Source organism: Amblyraja radiata, chromosome 9, assembly GCF_010909765.2.
Source record: "Amblyraja radiata isolate CabotCenter1 chromosome 9, sAmbRad1.1.pri, whole genome shotgun sequence".
In the NCBI taxonomy this organism is placed as follows: domain Eukaryota; kingdom Metazoa; phylum Chordata; class Chondrichthyes; order Rajiformes; family Rajidae; genus Amblyraja; species Amblyraja radiata.
The window spans coordinates 44,908,444-44,920,612 of NC_045964.1; the positions used below are offsets into that span (position 1 = coordinate 44,908,444).

Consider the following 12,169-nt stretch of genomic DNA (forward strand, 5'->3'; position numbering starts at 1 on the left):
AATAAACTACCACTTGCACAGAGATAATAGAACCCTAACTGTTGCTGCGATATTTCAGTCCATGCCAAACTCTTATATGTTCCACGTGCATTCAAAGTCTAAAAAAAGTGCTTTCTATCAGGTTGAAGATGGCAAAATTGATCAACATAAAGCTGTACGGCATGGACACAGGCCCTTCAGCCATCATGCCAACTAAATTATCATTCTGGGATAGTCCCATTTGCCTGCATTTGGCTCATAGCCCTCTGAACCATTTATACAGTACAAAGATCTTTTGAAATTCATAAATGTTTCCACTTCTAAAAGCTTCCTATGGCAGTTAATTCCAGATAAGGACTACTCCCTGATTGAAAAGATAGCCCCTTTAGTCACCTCACGTTCAGCCTACGTCCTTTGTTTTAGAATCCTATACCCTTAGAAGACTGAAAGTTCACTTTATTCATTTTCCTCATGATCTTGTACACCTCAACAAGATCATTCCTCAGACCCTTAAGCTTCAAAGAAAGATGTCCAGGCCTATCCTTGTAACTCAAAGCCTGCAAGTCCAGGTAAATCCTGATGAAGATCCTACTTCCCCACCAAATATTAAATTGGTCCCAACCTTGGTCTCCTTGCTACCTCTTATCCTCATATCTCCAGATCCCCCTTTCTGCTTTCTTGCAGACACAAATTATCTCTCCAATAAGTCCCCCAACCTCCACTCCCTCCCTCCCTCATACTTCCACCACCCTCCTCTATCCCTAAACACCCCCCCCCCCCCCCTACCCTCCTTAAGATAAACAAAGCAATGTAAAAGAGAGTCCAAGATCTGTTTCAAGTTCACAGCCAATTTTTGGAAACATTGAACTGAAAATAACACCGACATAAAACATCAGTACTTTTATGTCAATTTCCAGATATTAGAAAATGGAAACGATGAACAGTTAAGAGTTGTATTTTAAAATGAAAACAACACAATTGGCTAAAATAACATATGGGTTAATACACATATCCTTTTCCATTACTCTCTATCTTGTGGCCAAAATGTTAAGTGAATAAACATGGCAGTGAAATGAAGAGCTTTTATTTCCAGCTGCTGAGAAGGAGCTAGAACATTTTATTAGCTTTCAGTTTGAACAAAGCAGCATTCATCATTATTTCAGCAAATAAGCCAAGTGGTCATCCACAACTGAAATCTATGCAATTCTGTTGTCTTTTACTAATATCTGTGCTATTGGTTGTTTTCCATTAAAGAATATTGAATGCACATATACCAAACTTAATCTGCAAAAATGGAGTAAGGAGTAAGACTTATTTTTCAGATAATCATTATTGGCAAGAAAAATGCTAAAGTCTAATAAATACATGTACCAAAGAGAGAATTAAAAGTAAAAACTGTACAGCACAGCACCAACTCATCCATGTCAATCAAGATGCCTATCTAAGATAGTTCCATTTTCCAGTGTTTGGCTCATATCCCTCCAAATATTTCCTATCCATGTACCTGTCTAAATATCTTTTAAACTTGGCGATGTACCTGCCACAACCATTTCTTCCGACAGCTCGTATCATATACGCACCACCCCTTGTATGAAGACGATGCCCCCTCGTCCTTTTTAAATCCTTCCTTTTCACCATAAACCTATCCCCTTTCGTTTTTGACTCCCCTTCCCTGGGAAAAAGACTAGGCATTCACGTTATTTACGTCCCTTATGACTTTATACAGCAGTATAAAATCACGCTTTGTGCTCAACATTTTGCACAACTGCAACATACTCAAATACTAAAAGCCCTGACTGATGAAGACCAGCATGCCAAATACTTTCTACACCACCCTGTCCAATTTTCTTTGCTGAATTTCTTCCATACTTTTCCTTATTCATAGAATACAGAATTTAAAAATATTATTATTTTCAATTTCTTCATGCTTGCGCCATCTAAAAGCTACTTTCCTTGGTACTAGTGCATTTTCATGCCTAGATGTGTTCTCAGCATGTGGTTGCCAACCAACGCCTTATATTTTTAATTTTATTAAAAATCTTTTAATTGCCAAGCCTATCAACAGGATTACATCAGACAGCATTTCTTTGCTACTTTTAATTTTATGGAAAACTAGACCAAGGGCAGTGGGTCTGCTCCCCCAAAGCAGCCGTTCCCTACCCGTAGCCCCCACGGGAGACGTGGTCCTCCAACTCAAGCGGCCCAGGAATGAGGAGTGCGGCTGGTTTTAAATGGCGTCTTTGAGGCGAGATGCGGGCGCCAGCAGCCGTTATGGTCGCTGGCCAGCAGGAGGCGACAAAATGAGTGAGTGGGGGGGGGGGGGGGGGAAGGGGGGGGGAGAATGTTTTAATGAAAAATGTGGACATAAACATAACAAAATCTAATGAGGAGTGGATAGTTCGAATGGAAAGTGAAATGTCTACCGAAATGGCTGCTTCTATGGGTGAGAAGCCAGTTTATTTTTGAAATATTGGGGGGGGGGGGGGGAAAAAATGCCCCCGGCAGCCGTACATGTAAATGGATCCATTCCGATTGGACATCTGCGAGCATCGGCCATTCCGATTGGACATCTGCGAGTATTGGGCATTGTGACATCACACGATGGAACGAATCAAAAGGCAGAAAGGCAGCCGGACGGCAGCCAGACGGCAGGAGGCAGGCACAGAGTTTTAATAGTATATAGATAAGCAATCCTCATTTGTGATTTGAGAAACCTATGCCATTCATAGATTCGTTTATTAGTACACCAGGGTACAATGAAAATCTTTGTTCATATGAAGCTCACAGTATACATAGTCTTGATAAATACTGCATTAAATAATAATATAACAGCAGGACGGTGCATGTGGAAAAGTTAAGTATAATAATGGAATAACTGAATAAGGTAGAGTTAAGGGTAAGGAACTAGGTGTGCAAGAAATGATTAGTTCAGGAGTCGGAAGCAATGGGGAAGAAGCTCCTCTTTCTTCTCCCAGAAGTAGGGTGAAAGGAGAGGACCAGGATGATGGACATTTTTGACGAATGCACAAGGAACTGCAAATGCTGGTGTATAAAAAAGGCACAAAGTGCTGGAGTAACTCAGCGGGTTGGGCAACATCTGTGGAGATTATGGATAGGCGATGTTTCGGGTCAGGACTCACCTGCAGACGGATTGCGGTGGTGAGGAAACTGGAAGAGAGGTGGGGGCGGACAAATCCTAGCAAGTGATAGATGGAATAAAAAGAGATAGTGCTAGAGTAACTCAGTAGGTCAGGCAGCATGTGTAAGAAGGAACTGCAGATGACAGGCAGGCAGCATATCTGGAGAACATGGATAGGTGATGTTTCAGTTCGGGAACCTTCTTCAGATTGATTGTAGGTGGGGAAAGAATGTTGGAAGAAAGCCTGGCAGGTAGATGGATATAGGTGAAGGGGAGTTTTGATATGCAAATGGTTCGACAAAGGTCAGAAATGAAAACACACGTTGAAGAATTGCAAATTGTGAAGCGAGAGAAAGGAATGTAGGTGAAAGGTAAGGAGGAGGGAATAAATGGTTGCGAGTCTAGGTGTGACACAGAGAATGGGGGGGTTGCCTGAAATTAGAGAATTCAATGTTTATACTATGAGGTTCTAAGCTACCCAAGAGGAATACGAGGTGCTTTACCAATCATCTGCCAATCAAAACCCCCTGCTTATCTGTATCCATTCCACCTAATACCTGCCAGGCTTTGACTTCCCCACCAGCTGTTACTGCTGTACTTTGTGTCTTTTTTTGTAGACCAGCACTTGCATATCTTGGTTTCTAAATGGTAAATGGATACAGGTGGGGGAGGAATTGATTGTCAGATGGTAGGACAAAAGACAGAGACGGAAAAAAAAAGTGAGATAAGGATAGAAGAGTTCTGAATTGTGAAGCTAGAGGAAGGAATATAGGTCAATCTGGCACAAGATAATGTGAAATTGAGGTCCATAGCAGGTGTGGGCGAGTGAGACCTGGAGCTGCGGTCAGACCTGGAGCTGCATGGGCCGGCATATGGAGTATAGAACACAGGGCATAGAAGGAGAATTGTTGCAAGAATTTGTGGAGTGAATGTAGGATCCGAGAGGGGATGGTGAGCAGCAAGTGGTCGTGGTCAATATTGGCACGAATGACATAGATTGGCATCCTTGATAGATCATTCCTGGCCTCCTTTGACAAGGAGGAATCTTCCCTCTTGAACGCCCCAAATCTAGATTTCAGCAGAATGTCTCCGTTTTCATCCAAGGTTTCTGGTTATATAGGTAGGCCCTTATTATCTTTGTCAGAATGTTATCGTACATGCTTTTCTTGATTAAAACCGTGAAGACTAAAGTATACGCATTCAGGCTGAATGAAACGGTCTAGAACAGGTTCCAGGTTACCAACTCAAGGCAAACCTGAAGCGAACCACTGGCCTCCACAGACCACTACTGTATTGCTCTTTTCATTAGTGCCTCACATTTCAGTTTCTCTTCAGAAGCAGCACAGATAAATGATCAGCCTGGTGAAATGAGCGCGAGGAATGGTAGTGTGGCAGTGATCAAATGTGTTAACACCCAGCATGGGGCTGGAGACATGTTTATAGTGTTCCTGAATATAGCTTGATTTAAGTCACCGGCGATGATGAATAGGGCAGAGTTCGCTGTTTTGAGACTTGCCGACCGCGTATATTTTGTCCGGTGATACCGTGGCTATTGTACTATTAGACCCAAGATAGAGTCATACAGCACTGAAACAGACCTTTTGGCCCAACTTGTCAACGCCAATCAAGATGCCCCATCTCCAATAGTCCCTGCTGCCATCCCATTAAAACCTTTCCTATTCATGTACCTGTTTGAATGAGATGATGAATAAATCCTTCAGTCCCAGCTTGTTTCCTTCAGTATCGTTTCAAATTAATTCTCAATATCAATTTAATTCCAAGTAGACAGCTTACAAATGTGAGAAGCATCGATTAGTAAATAAAAATAAAAGTTCACACCCCTCACATTCTTGGATTCAATACATATTAAAATCTTGTATTTAATAGAGGTCTATCACATAAATCATTGTACTTCAATTGAAAATATTTTAGTCGATCATCAAAATCATATGTACAAGAACTAAACACAAGAGCAAGCCGAAATAAAAATTATAATCATATTCAAATATATAATTTGGAAATTTTTTGAAAAGTCCTGCTTTCCTTTTTAATTTACTATTTATTGCCAATGAGGTCTTATATCAACCAAACAAACCCCAGAACCATTTGTTTACAATATCTTCAAAACAATATTGTTCCCATACCTGCTTATCTTAAAAATTACGGTATCAAATTTGCCAGTATGTTTCTGAGCAACGACAATCAAGTCAAGTAACTCTTCGGATATAATTAAGGATGACCCTTTGTAGAAAGAGACCGCACGGTGTAAAAAAAAGAGGCCCTGGCTTCCAATCAAAAAATAAAACCTCTTTCTTCAATTCGACTGCTTTTTAAACTTAGTTTCAATCTTTAAAAGGTTTGCACAAGTGCAGTTGACGAAAAGATTGAGAGAAACAAAGCAACAATATGGTGGATACAGCAAAAAAATAATTTTCCCCATTAGAATAAATTTTTATTTGGAAAATAATATGCATGCTAAACAGACTCGTAGTATAATAAACATCACAGCAATATTTTGAAGCTAACCATTTGGGCGTGTGTGGTGAACTACCGTTGCTCAATACATTTATTCATACTAATTTAGGACTGCCTTGCTCAGATCATCAAATGCAAATTTTCTGCTCAAAATTATTCTAAAACAAAATTAAGGGACAAAGAGAGTGCAGATGTTGTAATCTTGAGGAAAAATGCAAAATGCTGGAGAAACTCGGGGGTGGGGGTTTGTGGTCAGGCAGCATTTGGTGGGGGAAACAGACAGGTTGTTTATTGCATCAAGAGGCCTTATACAATGGCAGGGCCTATTCTGATGTAGAGACGTTAGAGATACAGCACAGAACAGGCCCTTCAGCCTAGCAACTCCACGCCGACCAGCAACAGTACACCAGCACTATCCTGCACACTGGGGATAATTTAGAATTTTACTGAAGCCAATTAACCTACAAATCTGTGCATCTTTGGAGAGGAGAAAACCGGAACACCCGGAGAAAACCCACACGGTCAAAGGGAGAATGTACAAACTCTGTTCAGACAGCACCCGTAATCAGGATTTAACCCGGATCTCTGGTGCTGTAATATCATTGAGTTGAGAGGCTGGAACAAGTGCTGCTCCCAAATTAACTGGAAAAACTGACAGCAGGCTGAGTCATGCCTACTGGCTTTGTCAGTTGCCATTCAGTAACATTCAGAAGTTATTAATATAATTTTAACAGTTTTTATGTTGCTATATATAAAAACAAAGCAAAAAACATTTATGCAAAGTGGTCAAGGAAAATAGATATGCCTTTTATCCCAATTCAAATGAATAGACTTCCTGTTCCTAGCTTAACCATTGGGGAGTTGCAGCCAGTTTGTGCTCTGCTGTTGGATTTGTGTGAAATCCATTGCCACTGGACAGCTGGGAGACCTCTCACAAAGCTTGACCAACAACTTCAATTTTCCAATTGCAGGTACCCCTCACCTCCTGTGTGATTTCCGCTCCCTCCCCTCACCCACTCTCCTTCCGATCCTCCTCCTGCCTCCCATTTTTGTCTACTTTCTCATCCCTACCGCCTCATCAACACTTTCGTCCCCGTCGTGGTACCATCCATACTTCTCCCACCTCCCCATCTGGTTCTGCTTCCATCTGCCCATCTCTCCCCAAAAGGTTCCCGTTATCATCTTCCTCATTTCTCAGAATTCAATAGTAGTATTTTATGTAGATCCAAGGATCTGCAGATGCTGGAATCTTGGGCAATCTGGAGTAACTCTGCAGATCAGGCTGCTGTGGAGGGAATGGATAGGTGATGTTTCAGGTTCCGCCTCCTCTTCAGACAAATTAATTCCCTCCACAGATGTTGCCTGTCCCGCAGAGTTAGTTACTCCAGCAATTTATTTTTAGCTTTTTATGTTTCTGATTATCTCTCTCCAGCAGCTTTCTTCACCTTCACCCTCGCCTCTATGGCTCCACTTGCCTTATTTCATTTTCTTCCTCCAATATCATCCACCTGTTTCTGTCTCCCAAATCCATTTCCCCCCCTTACTTCTGCCTCGACCTGGCTCCAGCTGCCTGTCACCCTTCCACTGTCCACCAATCACTCATTGGCCCGTCTCGCCACTGGTCCTCCCTTTATATTGGCTATTTTCACTCTCCTCTCAGTTGATTCAGGGTTGCGACGCACAACGTTGACAATACCTTTCCTCGCTTGGAAGCTGCTTGACCTGGTGAATTCCTCCAGCAGATTATTTGTTCCAGATTCCAGCATTCTGCAGTTGCTCGTGTTTCTTGTTCCCGTTTCACAGAATACGTTCTACAATTGGTGAACTTCTTATTTAAACCGGAGAAACAACGCTGTAATCTTGAGCAAAAAACAAGTTACTGAAAGGTCTCAGCAGGTCACACAGCATATGTGGAGGGAAATGGACAGGCGATGGTTTGGGTCAGGATCCTTCATCAAGTCTTGAAGGTCCTGACATAAATCACCATCTATCCATTTCCATCCACTGATGATGCCCAACCCACTGAGTACCTCCAGTAACTTGCTTTTTGCTTCTTATTTACATTGTTTTACATCAATAGCTTAAATTCTAATTAACAGTCAGTTCTTTGATAAATTCAGTGATTCCTCAACGTGTTACAAATACAGAATTTAATTTATATCAAGAGCAAATGTAATATTTTGGGGCATTTGGAACTATGTTTAACATGTCAGAGACACAGGAAAACAAAATATGTTTATATAAAATAAACATTTTGCATGGAGACAAGATGCAGATGTGAAATACCTGGGGATTTTCCGATTTTGCTAATAGATGAATATCAGTTTTATTATTGACAGAAGTCCTGTAAATAATTACACTTTTTGTTCAGAACAAACTAATAAACAGTCTGTACAGAGTATTTTCTCGCATAGAAAATTGCCTTGACAAATTCAATGTTTTTTTCTTGTTACTGTCCTTGGAACCAAAAAAGTCAGTTTACTTCAGGCATCGAGAATCTCAGCAAATCAATGCTACATATGATCATTTCCAATGTACACACTGTACTCAAGTATTAAAATGATGAACACAAATCTCTTCATAACAGTACACATTTTAAGTAAATAGTGCCAACATTTCTCAGATGCAAATTCCATCCTCTCCAAAAATAAAGAGCAAATGCTGAGCAATTCTAACAAGTCATTAAAAAAAATTATTGTTAAAATATTTTGGTCAAACAGTGATGATCTTTCAGATATTTGTATTAGAACACTTTTTTCCATTTCAACATTGGTACCAGTCGCTCTAGGTGTGCCAGACTGCTTCAAACAAGTCACTGCATGGATTATTTAAATAGTCACTTCAGAGAGATTAATGCATCCGATCTATTCTACAGTGGCAGTAAAAAATTACCATTTTCAAACACTTCACAATATTGATATTAAAACTTGGCATTCTGATTTGCCACAATCCAACAAAAACAATACTTTATATCACATATATTAATCTTACTTTAAAAGCAAATGTCAATTTAAATTTGCAAAAAAGAACGACCTTAATGTAAATAATAAATCCAAAAAATTAGAAAGGAAACGAAAAAGCAGGTAACAGTAAACTAACTGAACAGCTGCTGGAAACATCCTGATGTGCATTAACATCAATATGTTTCTAGGGCATCAGAAATTCATGACGTGACCAAGCAGTCAATATGGGTTATAACAGAGAAATCTATTTGCTTGAGAAAATAACTATCAGAGCTGAGGGGGAGATCAAGTGGGCACAGTATTATCTGAATTACCAAGGGGGAAACAATGAGGACAAACCCAAGTGACATAACAATGATATCAGCCCGCCAACCTGATAAAGGCCTGTACAGTTTTCTGCATTTGAGACAATTATTTATCCATGCTAATACATTCCATATCTGGAATTCCTTATGTCCGTACCGATGTACCAATCTTATATGTGCTATCTTGACCTATAACATACCATACATGAAGATATGGCCTCAGATGGATAGACAATTGATTGAAAGATAATAAACTGTATGTAAACACAGATCATTATCAGGTTGGCAGGTTAGATAGTAGAACACCACATGGCAATGTTCTGGACCCTTGGCGATCAACAATTTATATTGATCACTTTGATAAAAGATGTGCAAGTTTGCAAATAATTCAGTGAAAAAGTGAGCTGTGAGGAGGATATAAAAGACTTTGCAATGAGTTGTAGATTAACTGTGAAGATGGGTGGCATTATAATGCAATATTGGTGAGTGTGTGCTTATTCACTTTGGAAAATTAGAAACTGAAAGCTATAAATTCTGATGTTCAGAGGTGTATTGGGTGCTGATTAACAAAAGACAAATAGTAATGGGGTACTGGTTTATGAAAAATAACAAGCTATTATTTGGCAAAAATTTCCACGGGTTTAGAGTACAAAAGCGCATTTTCATTTCTGAAAGGCTATGTCATGATATGAGGAAAAGATTGGAGGAATATGCGCCAAGTACAGGCAAGTGGGACAGACTTCGTTAGGCAACTTGTCGGCATGAGCGAATTTGGTTTGAAGAGCCTGTTTCTGTGCTGGATAAGCTCGCTGACTCTTTCGTGACACAAGGAACTGCAGCTGCTGAAATCTTGCATAGAACGCAAACTGCTGTAGTAACTAAGCTGGTCACGCAGCATCTCTGGAGGACATGGATACATTGGCTGTCCATGTCCTCCAGAGATGCTGCCTGATCCACAGAGTTACTCCAGCACTTTGTGTTCTACTCTATAACTCTATGACTAAGATGACAACCGGAACACTAGACTGAATTCGGGATGAAGATTTGTCCCGAAGATAAAGACTGGGCTAAACTCACTTGGGTTTTGAAGAGTGCAAGACAATCTTGAGTGCATGAAATCATAAGAACAATGTACAGAATTAATGCTGAGAAGCTGCTTTCTCATGTTAATGAACCCATTTTTTATTTGGGAGGAGAATCATTGTCCAGAGCAACAACTCAGTATTTCGACACCTGGGGCCTTGTGGAAGTCCACACACCATGCAGGGAAAACAGTTGAAAACTGAGGAATTTGGTTTGTAAATTGGTAAATTAGGCAATTTATCAGTCAATATAAGCAAGACTGCTCTTGGGGAGTGGCCTTGTGAGGGAGTGCCCTGTGAGTAAAGTGTGAGTCTTTGTCTCGAGAGTCTTCGGCGAGGAAGCTGAGGGGAGGAGACTACGCAATACGCTTGAGAGGGAGAGACGAAAGAAGGAAATGTCAGGCAAGCTGATTCAGTGCAATGCTTGCAGTATGTGGGAGGTCAAGGACATCGCTGGTGCCTCTGGCTGCTACAAATGCGGCAAGTGCATCCAGGTAGAGCTCCTGAAGGACCGTGTTGGGGAACTGGAGAAGCAAGTGGATGACCTCAGGTTCGTCCGAGAAACGGAGTCGTTCCTCGACAAGTTCTACAGTAAGATTGTTACACCTAAGGTACTGGAAGAGAGAAGGTGGGAGACAGTGGGAAAGGGAGGGAAGCATGGAATGCCAACGTCCCCGGGTGTTGTACCTCTTGTGAACAGGTTCACCCACTTAGAAGCTGTCGGGACAGAAGACGTTTTTACACTGAGCGGCGGACTGGCTTGCGATGCGAATAGGGCTGTTGAGCCAAAACCAAAAAGGCCTAAGTCAGGCAACGCCATTGTAGTGGGAGACTCCATTGTGAGAGGTACGGACAGGGGTTTCTGCAGCAACAGACGGGATTCGAGGGCAGGATCCAGGATGTCACGGACAGGGTGCAGAAAATCCTCAAGGGCGAAGGTGAACAGCCGGAAGTGGTAGTGCATGTCGGTACAAACGATGTCGGAAAGAAAGGGATGAATATTCTGCAGCGTGACTTTAGAGAGCTCGGAAAAATGCTGAAAAGCAGGACCTCCAGGGTTGTTATCTCCGGTTTGCTTCCAGTTCCTCGTGCTGGCGAGAGCAGGAACAGGGAGATACGGGACCTGAACGTGTGGCAGAGGAACTGGTGCACGGGGCAGGGATTTAGATTCTTAGATTCTTAAAACTGGGATCTGTTTTGGGGTAAGGGGGAACTGTACAAAAGGGACGGATTGCATCTTAACAGGTGGGGGACCAGCATTCTGGCAGGCAGGTTTGCCACTGCTACACGGGTGGTTTTAAACTGAATAAGGGGGGTGGGGTGTCGAATGGGATAGTTGAGGATGGAGTTAAAGGGAAAGGGTTTCTTAAATGTGTGAGCGTAGAGACAGAGGGGTGTAAAATAAGGGTAGAAGCAATAGGTAGCAAGGTGAAATGTGGCAGGCAGACAAATCCAGGGCAAAAATCAAAAAGGGCCACTTTTCAACATAATAGTATAAGGGGTAAGAGTGTTGTAAAAACAAGCCTGAAGGCTTTGTGTCTCAATGCAAGGAGAATTTGTAATAAGGTGGATGAGTTGAATGTGCAGATAATGACTATGATATAGTTGGGATCACGGAGACATGGCTCCAGGGTGACCAAGGCTGGGAGCTGAACATCCAGGGATATTCAATATTCAGGAGGGATAGACAGAAAGGGAAAGGAGGTGGGGTAGCGTTGCTGGTTAGAGAGAAGATTAACGCAATAGAAAGGAAGGACATTAGCTTGGAGGATGTGGAATCGATATGGGTAGATCTGCGAAACACTAAGGGGCAGAAAACTCTAGTGGGAGGTACACAAAATTGCTGGGGAAACTCAGCGGGTGCAGCAGCATCTATGGAGCGAAGGAAATAGGCGACGTTTCGGGCCGAAACCCTTCTTCAGACTGATGGGGGGTGTGGGAGTTGTGTACAGGCCACCTAACAGTAGTAGTGGAGTTGGGGATGGCATCAAACAGGAAATTAGAAATGCGTGCATCAAAGGTAAAACAGTTATAATGGGTGACTTCAATCTACATATAGATTGGGTGAATCAAATTGGCAAGGGTGCTGAAGAAGTGGATTTCTTGGAATGTATGCGGGATAGGTTTCTAAACCAACAAGTAGAGGAACCAACGAGAGAGCAGGCTATTCTAGATTGGGTATTGAGTAATGAGGAAGGGTTAGTTAGCAGTCTTGTTGTGCGTGGC

At 41.7% G+C, this 12,169-nt stretch overlaps 1 protein-coding gene across 4 annotated transcripts in view; it reads right to left on the reverse strand.

The window, feature by feature from the left end:
- samd4a (sterile alpha motif domain containing 4A) overlaps nt 1-12,169 on the reverse strand; it is a 117,610-nt gene that overhangs the window by 59,683 nt on the left and 45,758 nt on the right. The window lies entirely within an intron of this gene.